The following is a 17,132-nucleotide window of genomic DNA, read 5'->3' as shown; positions in this document are numbered from 1 at the left end:
ACTCATGATGTTGCAGCATGGCAAAGTAACTGAACTGCTTTGACGCTTACACCATTGTCTTTCGAGACGGATGGTTGCGATCTATGGGTAACCTTTATGCTTCACACACATTCCTAATTAACACAGCCGATTGTCATGACTCAGTTCATCTTTCTGGGATATTGTGCTGTCTACGCTTAACCTGCATTATTGTGTGAATTTTTAACCAGGGGACTTTAAAGGGTTATTCCTGTGTCTGCTGATTATTGTTTATATCCAGATCATAATGGTCAGTTATTTGGGGTGTTGAGATTTTTCCCCCTTGAGCAAACTGACTTTGGAATTAACAATTAACTTACTATATGTCTTGATTTTACTTGCTCATTGTTGTCTTAGTAACAAACTAATCTAATGTTAGAGCGATGGTTAGAGTTTTATTGTAATTTATTCTAATTCATGTAAAGCCAATATTCTGATGGGAAGAGACTAAAGTGAATACGTCCATAATTACATATAATATGGTAAATAATGGAAGATGTTGGCACTGTTTCATTGTCTGAATTCTTAATTTGTATTTGCATGATGTAGCATTAATTTAAAAAAAAACTATTCTGGCATGAATTGTGATGGTCTATTTACGTGAAACATAACTAATAGTATAGATGGAGTTGCTTGAAGGTCTAAAATGTTACTTTTTGATGTCTGTTCTCAGATTATGATTAGTTTTTCACTTTAGACTACATATTTTTCCCTCTTGAGTTTTTATGTATGTTTTTTGGCCATCCACAAAAATGAAAATGCAGCATGAAGAGTACAGAAACAATTAAATTGATGTTATCTTGATAAATAGTAAAAAGATACAGTATCTATATCCATAGCTACCAGTTCTGCAGTGAGAATGCTGGTTTAATGATGTTATATTCATATTCTGGAGGATACACATATCCTATCTGTTGTGTTCTGCAAGCCCTGTAAATTTTAAAATAAGTAGAACCTGTAGGTATGCAAATTTATTCCTGTATCTTAACATGCTTTGTATAAATATCACTGATGGGAGAAGGCACAGATTTGCCCTATGGCAGCAGCAGATAGATAAACATAATTATCCATTGTGCATATGCATCCGTGTCTTATAACATTTCAGATTTCCAAAAACAATTAATTTTGATATGGCTGTAATGTGTGGACTAAGTTACAATGAAACTAATTATAAATAAAATGAAATACGGTAAATAACACAATAGTTATAAATGACTGGGTTAGGGAGAGTAAAATTTGGTAGGATTCTTGATCCTAATTGCTATCTGGCAGCTCTTGCCATAAGTATGCATGTGGGCTCATTGGGCGAAGACACGATTGGCCTTAGTGTGATTCCATGTACAGTTTAAAAAGCCTGTCAATGCTCACCATCAAGACTCGCATGTGAATAATGGCCACTTGGGTGACACACTGTAAAGCAACTGCACTTGTGGAACCATACCTAGCAAGGAGTCAACACTTTTAGGAGAAGAGTGCAGAAAATTGGTGAGAAAAGATTTCTATTCTGTAAATTAAAATCAGCCAGCTGTGGAGTAAAACTCCTTCTACTCAGCCACAACAATATGCCACTCTTTAAGGTTAACAAAATCTTGCAAACTTTAGCACAACCTCTGCTCAACTGGTTGACCTTCCCTCACCCTTCATTTTAAACTTCAATACTCCCTAAAATCTAATTGGTATGACAGCTTGATTGAAGATTAGGGCGTAGCTACCAAAGAGTGAATATAGTCTAAAATTAAATAAATAACTACCCTTAAGTTGACTAAACAGTAAAGCAGTTGGTTTTTAAATAAGGAGAATATATATATATCGGCGCCATTAAGCAAGCAATCTTTAAGTAATCCTGAGGATTGGGAGCAGTTTAGAATTCAGCAAAAAAGGACCAAGAGATTGATTTAAGAGGGGAAAAATAGAGTATGAGAGTAAACTTGCAAGGAACATAAAAGCGTACTGTAAAATCTTCTACAAGTACGTAAAAAGAAAAAGATTGGTGAAGACAAATGTAGATCGCTTACAGTCAGAAACGGGGGAATTTATAATGGGGAACAAGGCAGAACAATTAAACAAATACTTTGGTTCTGTCTTCACGGAAGAGGACACAAGTAACTTCCCAGAAATGCTAGGAAACCAAGGATCTAGTGAGAAGGAGGAATTAAAGGAAATTAATATTAGTAAAAAAAATAGCGCTGGAGAAATTAATGGGACTGAAAGCCGATAAATCCCCAGGGTCTGATAATCTGCATCTCAAATTACTAAAAGAGGTAGCCATGGAAATAGTGGATGCATTGGTTGCCATCTTCCAAAATTCTATAGATTATGGAACAGTTCCTGCAGATTGGAATGTGGCAAATGTAACTCCACTATTTAAAAAAGGAGGGAGAGAGAAAACAGGGATCTACAGACCGGTTAGCTGAACATCAGTAGTAGGGAAAATGCTAGAGTCTATTATGAAGGATATGATAACAGTACACTTAGAAAATATTAACGGGATTAGACAAAGTCAACATGGATTTATGAAAGGGAAATCGTATTTGACAAACCTACTGGAGTTTTTTGAGGATGTAACTGGTAGAATAGATAAGGGAGAACCAGTGGATGTGGTTTATTTGGATTTTTAGAAGGCGTTTAATAAGGTCCCACATAAGAGGTTAGTGTGCAAAATTAAAGCACATGGGATTGGGGCAATATACTAGCATGGATTGAAAATTGGTTAACAGACAGGAAACAGAGAGTAGGAATAAATGATAAATGGGTCTTTTTCGGGGTGGCAGGCGGTGACTAGTGGGGTACCGCAGGGATCGGTGCATGGGCCCCTGATCCAAGCTATTCAAAATATATATCAATGAGGGATCCAAATGTAATATTTCCAAGTTTGCTGACAACACAAAACTAGGTGGGATTATGAGTTATGAGGAGGATGCAAAGAGGCTTCAAGGCGATTTAGACAAGTTGAGAGAGTGGGCAAATACATGGCAGATGCAGTATAATGTGGATAAATGTGAAGTTATCCACTTCGGAAGGAAAAACAGAAAGGCAGAGTATTATTTAAATGGTGATAGATTGGGGAATGTTGATGTACAAAGGGACCTGGGTGTCCTTGTACACCAGTCACTGAAAGCAAACATGCAGGTGCAACAAGCAGTTAGGAAGGCAAATGGTATGTTGGCCTTCGTTACAAGAGGATTTGAGTACAGGAGCAAGGATGTCTTACTGCAGTTATACAATGCCTTGGTGAGACCACACCTGGAGTATTGTGTGCAGTTTTGGTCTCCTTATCTAAGAAAGGATATACTTGCCATAGAGGGAGTGCAGGGAAGGTTCACCAGACTGATTCCTGGGATGGCAGTACTGTCATATGAGGAGAGATCGGGTCGACTCTGTCTGTATTCACTTGAGTTTAGAAGAATGAGAGGGGATCTCATTGAAACATATAAAATTCTGACAGGGCTAGACAGACTGGATGCAGAGAGGATGTTTGCCCTGGTTGGAGGGGTCCAGAATGAGGGGTCACAGTCTCAGGATAGGGGTAGGACATTTAGGACTGAGATGAGGAGAAATTTCTTCAGTCAGAGGGTGGTGAACCTGTGGAATTCTTTACCACAGAAGGCTGTGGAGGCCAAGTCACTGAGTATATTTAAGAAGGAGATAGATAGATTATCAGTCATGATCATATTGAAGAGCCAAATGGCCTACTCTTGGTCTTATTTTCTATGTTTCTGTGTTAATCAATCTTAAAGCATATGAGCCTTAGCCTTCAAGTTTACGTTAGTAAGTTGCTCTCCAGCCTCAGCTGGTAAACGGACAGCTGCTCGAAATTGAGTGAAGATAGCTCAGGGTGCCCGTACACCTTTTATAAGAAGTTGGCTAACATTCAGTTGGCAGCTCCATGTGATGCTGGCTTAAAATTATAACTCTTTAAGTGGCTAATTATGCAAGAAAATGTTCGATTCTGATCTTGTTAATTTCCAAATTTTCCCATGAAAAGTAATTTTATATAGATATGGAAATATACATCTTACTGCATTGGTGAAACACATTGGAGTTCCATCATTTAGCGCCATCATGCCACCTTAAGAGGTAGAATTTAAACACTTCATAGGATTTATGTTATTCCAAATAGATAACATTTACCAAAATATAGCAGAAGTGTATTGGCAAGGCTGTGATTAGTGGAGCACACATTGTCATCTGCTTTGGCACTGCTAATTTGAGAATTTTTTTGATCAAGACTAACAAATAGAATTACATTTTACAGATGAATCTGACATTGTCTGGGCTGACTGAAGGCATTCACTTAGATGCGTCGCAAACTAAACTAGTGAATCATTAATTTGGTGCCTATTCTGTCCAAAAAGGAAAAGAAAAACCCAGAGTCTCTGGCATATGGGTGAAGTTGCAGTGTATTATGTATACCGGCAACATTATCTAAAAGGGGTACACGAACAGAGATCTGGGGGTATATGTACACAAATCGTTGAAGGTGGCAGGGCAGGTGACTTGCTCTCAGACCTCTTGTCAATACAGTTTTGAACCAAGTGCTGAGAAGTAGCATGGAACGGACAATTAGGGCCAAAGTGACTGACAGTAAAGCAGTTGTAGTTAACAAAATGAGTTTTTTAAAGAGCTTCTGTATACTATAGTGTAACATTTAGCAGCTAAACATCATAAGTGTTTACATTACCCATGAGCAATGCTGTGGGAGATTTTCTAGTGAGTGTGTATGTCAATGTATATACAGTCTTGTGTATAGTATGCACTTCCTATATTTTTTGTTGGTTTTGTATTTGTGGCAATAACATGCCGTATTTTCATGAAGTGGAAAGGCCTTGACTATTCATGCCAGCGGTTCTGGATTAGTAGGACAGGGTAGATCCAGGACCATTTATTTTCGGTTGTAAACAGTGGAAAAAATAATCTTCAGGCAAGAAGATTAGTGGCTGATAGTGGTCAATTGTTGTTCTGAGGCTTGGCTGTCAGTGTTGGGCCTCTACCATTTATACAAGATTGATTTACTCTGTCAGAGGGAGAGAAGGAAGGAGATTAAATACATATGTTATTGTTTGGTTACTGGTTTATTATTAACCAGCTTTTGTCTGGAGGGGTAGTATTTTACTGTGTAACAGGATTTAAAGATCTAAACTGGGAAGAGTTTTGACCTTCATAAGAAGAATCACTAGAACTGTGGTGAGATAAGAATTTAAAGTGTTAGGCAACAGATCTTTTCGTTCAGTGTTGTTTATGTCCAGTCACTGATCTTCCCTGTTATATGATGATATGCAAAATGTGCAAATTCAGAGCAAAAATATTGATTTTTTTCAAGGCTGCATTTTCAGTTGTACTATGGAGCAACCAAAACTGAAGAATAGTTAGCAAATTAATACAGCAGAATATGGTCACCAGAGAGATATTGTGTGAAATTATGAACATCCTACCTTCAAAAAGAAATCTTGATACCTTGAAGAGGGTTCTGAGGAAAGTAGAGGAGGGGGTGGGAGATGACATCCATTTATATAGTGCCATATTAAGTCTCAAAAATATCTCAAAACGCTTCACGTACAATGAATTACTCCGATTTGCAGTTACTGTTGTTGTGGCAAAGTAAACACAGCAGGTATTTTGCACAGTAAAATCCCACAGGCAGAAAATAAATGAATAGCTAGTTAATTTATCAATTGATGGTGTGGCTGCTGAGCAGGGTATGTTGAGCAGGGCACCAAGAGAAATCCCTACTTTTTAAATAGTATCATGGGATCTTTGTTCTGCTGATTCAAGTAAATGTTACAGGTTTCTTCTTCGTGCCATTCTTCAGATGAGAAGTTATTACATTCTTGGGTCTTTTCTGCGCTTTCATCATGGATACATTGGCTTTCATATTTTAGGATACTCTTATAGGTGAGTTCTTGGCTGCTCATGGCCTCAAGAGTATCTTCACTGGCCCCATTAGCTAAGTAAAATTTTGGTAACATGTCTAGAATAATTAACAGAGGACTTTTCTTGAAAATTTTCTTTTGCTACTAATACTTATCCCTCCACAGGGCATTTCTCATGTCAAGGGTTGCTGCTTTTTGAAGACCTAATTTCAGACTTTAACCATCAATCAAATTTATTGAAGGAATTGTCGTGAATATACATATATACTTACAGTAGATATTACACTACACTGACTCATTAAAAGGAAAATAATGAATGTTTACACTCTACGCTAAACTATTTAATCTTTATGTACTTTTTCTTTTCTCCTTTATAGTCTTGCCAATGATGGAATCTAATTGACCTGACCATTTTCTTTAGAAGTTCCCATTTGACACAATGATTTGAACAGTCCATGACCATAAAGTCTCCCCCAAAACATAAGGATTTGAATAACTGTCTGCTAAATTCAAAATGCCTCTGGATTACTAGTCCAGCAACATGACCACTACACTACCGTACCCTTCCTATGTGAATGGGAAACATTTGGAACAAATAGCTTTCTCACCCAGGTGAAGAGATAAGGACAGCAGGATATAATACTTTACGCAGAGGTTGGTGACTGCATAGAACATACTCTCTGAGAAGGCATTAGAGGCAGATAATGCGGGAAAAAATGTAATGGCAAATTGGATACGCATTTGAGGAAGTGGACAATTGGGACCAGCTAGATAGATTTCAGAGTCTAATCGATTGCTGTACTTTTTTTTCTTCATACAAATTACCAAGGTCAGTTGCCATTCCTTACCTCGTAATGACATGTCCCAAAAAGCATAGAGGCCGATGTAGAAAATAGCACTTTTCAGATGCCATACTGTTGTATGCAATTAAAGAATAGTTTCAGTCTCTGTAAAAAAAGGAAGGTCTTGTATTTATATAGCAGCTTTCATGTCCTCAGAACTCCCTGAAGTGCTGCACGATGAATGAATTACTTTGGGAAATGTAGTAGTCACTGTTAAAGGCAAACGTGGCAGCCAGTTTGCATACAGCAAGGTAAAGCTTTGCGTCATCAAATGCAAAGACTAAGAGACCATCCATATATCAGAGAAGGATGCTGTAATTCAGGTTTCTGAAAATGGAAATCATGATTCTAATAAGAGCCAAGGAGCTACAGAAACCTTGTGCTAACAGATTATGCTCAAACAAACCTTGTGTTGCAGTGCAGGATGCAAATTTCTTTGTTTTCCTCATGTAGAGGGATAATATAAAATCTTGATGTGAGATCCATTAAGCTGAATATGATATTCTCTCTGAATACTGATGAAGAGTTATGCTGCTGGGGTAGAGGGTACGTATCCTTCAAAGTCCAGCTTTTGAGCTCCCCACGTCTGTACAAACTCTTACTTTTCCCGTATTTCTTCCAAATAACCACAAGGGGAGAAGCTCTGGTGGATTACAAGTGATCCCTTCTCCTCCATTTCATTTAGAGGTTATGAATCCTTTAGCCTCCCCACAATCTAGCTTGTCCTTGGAAAATGTGTCTCTGTGCTTTTGTATCAAATCTGCAAGTTGACGTTACCAAATGCCAGACACTTCACATGCAGTCAAAGTGATTACTTTAAAATCTCATTTCTTGAGAACACGATTAATATCAATGGCACAGGCATTCCATGTGTACACTTTTCCTGCTGTTGAGTTGCCTCATAGCTTGACACAGCTCCCTAATTCTGGGCATCTACATCTTATCTAATATCCAAATCTTCACAATTTTTGTGTTGTGGTATACTTTCCGCCACTTGCCCTGCCAAAACGCGGTGGTGGCGGTGTGGCCCTTATGCCAAATCACACTTTGGACTTTTCCCCCTATTCCTCTGACATATTTTCCTCCTTTGAGTACCTTGTTCCATCCCTCTCTCCTCTCCTTTTAAAATCCTCATTCTCTACTGGCCCCTTCAAGCCCCACCCTAAGAGCCTCACTGTGATATCCTCACTCCTTTCCTCCCTTAGCCTCTTCATTGAGCAACACTTCATCCTTGGTGATTTCAATCTCCATCTCAACTCACCTTGTCCTCTCTCCTCTGATTTCATTGCCCCAATGTTCTCCCTTAACCCATCCCACCATATAAACTCCCCTTCAACCCCACTTCCTTCTGCATCTGCCTCTGGAAAAATTCTCCCCCTAGTCACTTACAACTGCATTTTCAAACTCTCAATTGTCTAACCCTTGGCCCTCCATTCGCTATGATACTTCTGCAGGTGATGATCTACACAATCACCTCTCTCACCTCTATGTTTGATGCCCTTGTTCCCAGTAAAACACTTACTGTCTTCCACCCTGATGATTCCTCCTGGTATGGCCCCGTCTTTGCTCCTTCAGGTCCAAGGAACCCAGACTTTAACATATCTGGCGTACAACTGGTTTAGCCATCCATCGCCAGAGCTGGCTTGACCACATCAAGCACTATCAGGCCTTGCTCTCCTCTGCCAAAACTGTACAGGATCATCCTGGAATGCAAAGATAACCTCAGCTTCTTTTCCCCACTGCCAATTGTCTATTAGCCTGCTCTCCCCTGCCCCTCCACCCTCACCTCCAATGAGTGCGAGGAGCTCATGGACTCCTTAGTCACTAAGATTGAGACCAATCGTTCAGCTGTCTCTGCCACATCCCCCTCACTCCTTTGCCCACCAAGCCAAACTTCCCCCAAGGTTTTCTTCTACCCTAGCCCTGAACACATGTCTTTTTCTAGCTTCTCTCCTATCAGTCTATCGGTGTCAGCCTTGGTTCCGTGGTAACACCCTCACTTCTGAGTCAGGAGGTCGTGGATTCAAACCCTACTTCAGAGACTTGAACACATAATCTAGGTTGGCACTTCAGTGCGGTACTGAGGGAGTGCTGCAATGTCAGAGGTGCCATCTTTCAGATGAGATGTTAAACCAAGGCCTCGTCTGCCCTCTCAGGTGGGCATATAAGATCCCATGGCACTATTTGAAGAAGAGCAAGAAAGTTCCGGCCAACATTTATCCCTCAATCAACACCTAAAACAGATGATCTGGTCATTTATTTATTGCTGTTTGTGGGACCTTGCTGTGCACAAATTAGCTGCCACGTTTCCTACCTTACAACAGTGACTACACTTCAAAAATACTTAATTGGCTGTAAAGCACTTTGGGATGTCCTGAAGTTGTGAAAAGCGCTATATCAATGCAAGTTCTTTCAATCTGCCCTCATGCCCTCTCCAAACTCATCTTGTCCATTAGAATCACCTCCTGCTCTCTCGACATCTTTCCCAATAAACTACTGACCATACAACTTCCCTTTCTGACTTCCATGTTAGCTGACATTGAAAATGATTCCCTCTCCTCTTTCAAAACTGCCCTCCCCTTGATCCCTCTGTACTTGCAATCTATTGCCCATCTCCAATATTCCTTTCCTCTCAAGTCCTTGAACATGTCACCTCCCAAATCCACGGTCGCCTTTCCTGCAACTCCATGTTTGAATACCTCCAATCAGGTTTCCGCCTTTGTCACGGCTCTGAAATGGCCTTAATCAAAGTCGCAAATGACATCCTCTGTGATTGTGATGCATTACTCCCCTTGACCTTTGACACTGTCAGCCACATCATTCTTCTCCAACGCCTCTCCTTCGATGTCTAGCTGAGTGGAACTGCCCTTGCTTGGTTCCACTCTTACCTATCCAATCATAGCTAGAACATCTCCAGCAATAGCTTCTTCTGTACCATTATCTTTGGAGTCCCCCAAGGATCTATCCTTACCCGCTCTTCCTCCTTTACATGCTGCCCCTTGGTGATGTCATCGAAGACATGGCCTATGGTATACGCTGACGACACCCAGCTCCACCTCTTGACCAACTCTCTCAACCCCTCCGCTGCCTTTGTGTTGTCAGAGTCTTCCCACATCCAGTTCTGCATGAGCCGCAATTTCCTCTGGCTGAACATTGGAAAGACCAAAACGCTTGTCTTTAGCCCCGCCACAAACTGCATACCTTTGCCATCTTTTCCATCACTCTCCCTGGCTACTGTCTCGGGTTGAAGCCAACTGTTCGCAATCTTGGCATCCAATTTGATCCCATGCTGAGCTTTTGACCCTGTATCCTCCCCATCAAAAGTCTGCCTACTTCCCTCTCTGTAACATCTTTCAGCTCATCTGTTGCCAGAGCCCTCATCCATGCATTTGACACCTCCAGACTCGACTATTCCAAGGTTTTCCTGGCTGGCCTCCCATCCTCCAGCCTCTGTAGACTTCAGCTCATCCAAAATTCTGCTTCCCATTTCCTAACTCTCACTAAATTCTTCTAATCCATCACCCCTGTGTTCGCTAACCTATGTTGGCTCCCGGTTCCTCACCACCTCCATTTTAAAATTCTCATCCTCATGTTCAAATCCCTTCAAGGCCTCGCCCCTCCCTATCTCTGTAACCTCCTCAAGCCGTACAAACCTCTAACAACTCTTCGTGTCTCCAACTCTGGCCTTTTATGCATCCCAAACATCCTTCATCCCACTATTGGTGGCCATGCCATCAACTGTTCAGTGCTTAAGCTCTGGAATTCCCTCCCTAAACACCTCTCTCTCTCTCTCTCTCTCTCTCTCTCTCTCCTCCTTCAAGACCCTCCTTCTCTGACTAAGCTTTTAGTTACCTGCTTCTTTGGCTTGCTGTCAATTTTTGTCTGATTATGCTTCTGTGAAGTGCCTTGGGACATTTTTATTTGTTAAAAACGCTATATAAATGCAAATTGTTGTTTTTCTACAAAGGGGCATACAAAAGTTAACCAGTAATGTTCTATTCAATATATTTTTGTCAGATGCTGTCACAAAACTACAAAATTCTTTCTGGGTACTGTTGTTTGTTGTATTGATAGTTTGTAATATACATTTAGCTGAGTCCTTTACTTTGGAGCTTCCTTACATTCATAAGCATTATATTTGTCAATTCCATCTCTGTGGATTATAATTGGGGTTGGGGGTTCTTTTATGTCTGATTTTGCCACTAAGTTTAGTGTAGAGAGGTCCAACACCATCACCTCTGCTAAGAAAGTGGTTGTGTTTCTGGTTGTGCTCATGCTCAAGCTTCTGAACCCCACCAGCCCCTAAATAGGCAATAATGGATTTAATAACATGCTGACCCGCCTCCCTAATGACCTGAACTAACATTGCAGGATTGTCAGCCATGCTGCACTCTTCCCTCAGGGGAGAAGGGGTTGATATGCACATTGTGAGTTAAGTTGGATTTGCTACTCTGCCCATAGTTTGATCACTCTGCAACTTGCAAGAGCCAATACATATGCAATAGGAGAGGGTGAAGTGGTGCTTTTATCCCAGTATTTCTGGGGTTCTCTCATGAATAACACCACTGGCTGTCCTCACCCGGTCTTGACATGGTCCAGAACCACTAAATCTGCACAGTTTTTTCTCAATACCAGTCGGATTCCATATATGTTACTAATTTATGCGGACTTAAATTTACAACTTAAAATGAACAGTGATTGTACGTAGAGAGACTTCACATATTACATTACATTATCTTCACTCAGAGGGTTGTGAATCTTTGGAATTTTCTACCCCAGAGGGCTATGGATGCTGAGTCGTTGAGTATATTCAAGGCTGAGATAGATAGATAGATTGTTGGACTCTAGGGGAATCAAGGGATATGGGGATCGGGTTGGAAAGTGGAGCTGAGGTTGAAGATCAGCCATGATCTTATTGAATGGCGATGCAAGCTCGAGGGGCCGTATGGCCTACTCCTGCTCCTATTTCTTATGTTCTTAATACATACACATTTTCATTTCTAATCGTACTTTGAGCTTCTTTAAAATGAAGACCTACTCCTTTTGCTGCTTACCAATCAGGTGCAACCTATCTCGATGATCCACGTCATGGTACCAAACAAATGTTAGAGGGAGAAGGCACTTCTAATTTCAACTACGTTGTCCTTCTGCACTTGCTGCAGTTTTTTGTTAAGCAGGCCTTTACATAATTTTCACAAAGTTAATCGTAGGAGTCAGCTATGTTAAAACAGTTTTATTTTCCCAGCCACAGATGTTTATTCAAGACCAGGCCAACATGGCCAGTTATCATAAGCAGACATTTAGAAAATAGGCATTCTCTCGGCACACGAGAATATATTCTATTGCACAAACTGAAGCACATGACATAAGTTATGGCTGCTTGTTTTAACCAAATTTTTCTTCCAGTTCTAGACACAGCTGTAGCTCCTTCTACATTATCTTCTTGGTTAGAGATATAAAAGACAATGCTTTGATCAAAAGTAATATAAAGTATTATTGTTTTCAATGTTAACAGAAAAACAGACTTAAACTATAAATGTTGTATAAGCAGATTGTTCCATCACATTAAGGATTTGGCTTTTTATAGTAAGTATCAAAAATTATAAAATTTAAGGTAAGATTAAACTAATTTCCATCTTTCTTTACCAAATTTCTCTGCAACAGTTACTAAACGGTCCTTTATATATCGTGTTTAACTTGAAGATGTTTATTCAGCTCTCCAACTCCAAACTTGAATAATTTTCCAGGATATCCCTCCTTTAAATTAATCCTTTTTCTGCTGTTCTTGTGAAACAAAATCCACACACCTAGCTTCAAAGTTCTTGGAAATCAGATCCTGAACTTGAATACCAAGTTAGATTGCTGCTCTCAATTTGATAAACATTGGAAGTCACTTCTATCAACAGAAGGTGGCTATAGTTCTTTGCTTAAATTAAGTCAAAAAGGGGTTTCAAAATAAATTTCAGCTGATGATATAATGAGAAACTAAAATATTGATGCAATTCTCTTTGAATATTTTGCAGGAATCCAGGTAACTGTTCTAGACACAGGAACAGCTGTTCATTGTGGATTTGTGCCATGGGCCTGGGTAGCCAGGTTGCTGTAATCAAAAGTTTCTGGAGCCATAGCTACATTATGGACAGCCTGACGATCAGATAACAGGTAGTTGTACTGCTTTTAACTCCAGATCTGGAACTATTGACTTGCTGTAGATTATCATAATGGTGGGTTGGGGGATGGGGGAGTTGTGGGTGGGGGAGATTGGGGCTAGGGGGAGGGGGAGATTGGAAGATGGGGGTTGTGCATGGGGGTGGAGTGGGGGAGGGGAGATGTGGTTTGCGGGGGGGGGGGGGGGGGGAGTTTAAAATTAATGTACAGTTTAAAATAAGAGACAGTGGGAGATGTTGAGTTTGAAGCCCCAGGGGGTTATATTGGATATCCCCTGAAACGGGGCGCTGGTATCGCGGTGCGCAATTAACCCGCGCCCGGTGTTTGAGATGCAGGCAGCACATAATATTCGTGCTGCCTGGTGATTTACCTGATTGCTGCGTCCAGCCAGCGCTACCTGCGTTGTTGAGTGGCTGCTCATCAGCAGGGGGTCCAGATATCGCGAGTGGCTACCACCACTTAAAGGCAGCCTGCACCTCTTAAAGGGGAGGTGCACTGTGGCTGCAGGAAGTGGTGGAAGTCAATTGGGAAATGAATCTGTGCTGCAATATAATACAGCATGGTGATGATGGGACTTCTGGAATTTTTAATGAGCAACAATTGGACTGCTCAATGTTTGTGGGACTCTGATATTTGCAAAATATAAGATACAGGTCCACACGGGGACAGAACGGAGATCAGACATCACACACGTAAAACACAGATGCAGGGCCTGTCCCTATATTCACAAACAGTTGAGTTATTTTAAAACATTGAATAAAGGTTGTGCACTACTAAATCCCACATCCTCCAATCTGCACGCCAGACCCCACCAATCTGCCAATCTGAGTTTGTACCGGGCCTGCGAGAGAGTGTGCACCAAGGTTCTCTGATGATGCACTAGAGACCTTGGTGCAAGAGGTGGACAGAAGGAGGGGCATCCTATATCCGCAGTGGGGCAAGAGGTCCTCCAGACATATGCTCCCAAGGCAGTGGGAGACAGTAGGGGATGAAGTCAGTGCCAGGCGCATAGCACCACGAACATTGATGTATTGCAGAAAGAAATTCAATGCTTTGACACGCGTGGTCAAGGTAAGTGAGGCTAACTGTCAAGTGGCATCTCTGACCAACTGCACCACTAGCCACATCTACTGCTCCACGCACTACACACCCCCATCACCCACATACCAACAGACCCTTTCAATTAGTACTCAACTCTTCGAATCAGATGCTTAGTCTCACCCTCACACATTACCACTGTTACAAGCCGCACACTCACAACTCACAGGTCACACACACTATTCAACCATGACCGCCACGTCACCCAAACATCTTGCAGGACACTCGCTGACACACGCCCCATTTTCTTACAGGAGAGGATGGCGCATAACAGGAGGCAGCAAGTGGTGGTGGCTCCATGGAACATGAGCCTGCTGTCCTCTCTCTGGATGACAGCGTTCCTGACCCACCCCTGGAATTCTGCCACGGACCTTGCTGTTGCCTGTCAGCTAGCCAGCCCACTCTCTCTGGAGTATTGAAACTTTATTATAGGAACATAGGAAAATAGGAACAGGAGTAGGCCATTTAGCCCCTCGAGCCTGTTCTGCCATTCAATGAGAACATAGTTGATCTGTGACCTAACTCCATATACCCACCTTAGCCCCATATTCCTTAATACCTATGCTTAACGAAAATCTATCAATCTCAGATTTAAAATTAACACTTAAGCTAGCATCAACTGCTGTTGCGGAACAGCGTTCCAAACTTCTACCACCTTTTGCGTGTAGAAGCATTTCCTAACTTCACTCCTGCAAGTCCTGGCTCTAATTTTTAGGTTATGTCCCCTCGTCCTGATATTCAAGTATAGGAGACCTCCAAAAACAGGTACAAATGCATCAGCAGCCAGAAGCAATAATCCAGCAACTAACCTGTAACTCCTGCATGATCCCTTTAAATAGCGCTGGTGGGTGTCCTCCATGCTTTTTACGACCTGTTCAGCTGTGCGAGGTTAACACAGTGCGTTGGCTGGAGCATTGAGTTCCAAAATCGCATCTGTCCCTTTAAATCAGCATTGCACTCTGATCTACTGCATATTCTCCCCACTTTACATGGTGTTGGCGTTCGTTATTTGCGCATGCGTGAACGCCTTTACCAAGATGACGTCCGGCACACGTCACGCTAGCAGTGTGCGCGAGGATTCCGGATGGTATTTTGGGTCCATAGGAGTCTGCGTCATGCCTCTAAAAAGGGCGCTTCACGGCCCAATTTGGAGCCCCCAGCGTTTAAGATTGAGCATTGAAAATTAGGTAACATTGAGAAAAATGTTACGCTGAATAAATCTATATACTATTAAAAGTCTTGCATATGGTATGCACTTCCTGTCGTGCAACACCTTTATGTCGGAAACCTGAATTTTTTTTTTAAAGAGATGTTGGTTGAGGGATGTATGTTGGCCAGGACATTGGGATAACTCCCCTTCGAATAGTGCCATGGGATCTTGTACATTCACCTAAGAAAGAAGATGGGGCTTCGGTTTAACTTCTCATCCAAAAGGTGGCATCTCCAACCAACTGTGCACTGCTGTATCAGCCTACATTATGTGCTTGAATCTTTGCATTGGTGCTTGCCCTTTTGACTCCCGAGGCAAGAGTGCTACTACTGAGCCACGGCTAACGCATTAGTGAATGGAGTGAGGCTGTCTTTATTTTAATGTGGTCAACTTAAGGAGTAGCATCATTTTTAATGCTGTATCAATACCGTACATAGTGCACAGACCTTTTGAGAATACGGCCAATTCTAAATGGCAGGAAAAATGAAAGGGAAGAATTTTGCTATCATTTTTACAGTTCACTGCCTCTAGAATCAAACCTACCATAGAAGGTGTGCAGCTGAAGATGGAATTTATTTGGAATGTGATTTGCTGAGTTTACAGTTTGGCCATCAGAGGTTGATTTTAACCAGATTTCAGGTCTCATCTGACCTCTGATTTCCATTCCAAATGGAATACTACAGAACCATTTTATATTTATTCCTTTCTTAAACCATTTCCTGTGTTTCCATTCGATAGTTACAAAGCTAAGTAACATGCATTTGGGCTTTTTGTGCCAGTGAGATTGTGTTTGTTTTATGTGTGACTCAGTTACTAGTTGAAATTTAGACGTTGTCACATACCTCCTACACAAGCTGCTGCTTACATAAACTGGTCATGCACATTGCACATGTGAGGCCGAGGAACAACAGAAAGCACTTAACAATTGTATTTTGAATTCAGAAATAGTAAGTAAAAACTGGCCTTGTCTTGGCCTTAATTTGTAACCTATTTATTTTTAGTAGAGCCTAACTATCAAATGTTTTTTGGTACTTTATTTGAAAATCCCTATTACATCTCAAAGCAACTTTGGTGTGACTTCAGGAAAAGAAATACACATTACAATCAATCACACAGAACATTTTCTCTCAAATTACAGATCACCACTAATAACCAGATGAGTCATACCAATTTTATTTGGATTTGCGTTCACTGGAATATTTTTGTTGAAGGTGGGACAGAGAGGGAAGAGACGGAGGGAGAGAATTGGGGTTGGCGGCGGATTTGGGGGGAGAGAGCGAGGAGATGGGAGCAGGAGGGAGAGAGAAGTCAAGAGGAAAGGAGGAGATGGGGGAGAGGAAGAGACGAGGGCAGAGCGTAGTCAGAGAGGGAGGAAATTAGGGAAAGAGGAGGAAAGGAGCCAAAGGCAATGGGGGAGGAGGTGTCCTTGGATGATGATGTGGGAAGGAGATCCAGGAGGTGATTTTTCTTCTCAATAGGCTATTATCTCCCTCAAGGGTGGAGGTTGCTGGCAACACATTTTCTTTCCAGTACAAGGGGCTATTTTCTCTACAGGATGGGGGGCTACAATTAAACCATTTTCTCCTCCGGGCAGGGGTTGGGGAGGTTACTGCCAGCCCATTAACTTCTCAGCGGGAGCAGGGACGCAGATTTCCAGCCTCGGCCAGTTGTGTGATTTGAGGCAAATGTGATGTGTTTCCATCAGTTATTAGAAAATTTTCTCTCTGTACTCTTCAATCCTGCTGGACTTCAGAACCCTCTCACCAGCTTTCCCACCGCCCCACTCAGATCCCAGTACACCCTCACCGTGCTCACAAACTCTAGATTGTATTCCTAGAATTGCTCACAGACCCTGGGACCTCCTTCACCAGTATCCCTATTCCAGGATCCCTCACCCAGTGATCCCATGACCTACTCCAATATTCC

The 17,132-nt window shown here is 41.6% G+C and overlaps 1 protein-coding gene across 1 annotated transcript in view; it reads left to right on the top strand.

The window, feature by feature from the left end:
- The window catches only part of gpr63 (G protein-coupled receptor 63), a 112,038-nt gene that overhangs the window by 10,443 nt on the left and 84,463 nt on the right, over positions 1-17,132 (top strand). The window contains exon 2 of the mRNA XM_067983833.1: positions 12,754-12,892. The gene's annotated coding sequence lies outside the window, so the exon portion shown is untranslated. The remainder of the gene's footprint in view (positions 1-12,753; positions 12,893-17,132) is intronic.

This window comes from Heptranchias perlo, chromosome 5 (assembly GCF_035084215.1).
Source record: "Heptranchias perlo isolate sHepPer1 chromosome 5, sHepPer1.hap1, whole genome shotgun sequence".
Classification (NCBI taxonomy): Eukaryota; Metazoa; Chordata; class Chondrichthyes; order Hexanchiformes; family Hexanchidae; genus Heptranchias; species Heptranchias perlo.
Note: the sequence above shows the minus strand (reverse complement) of the source record. Positions and strands in the feature narration are given on the sequence as shown.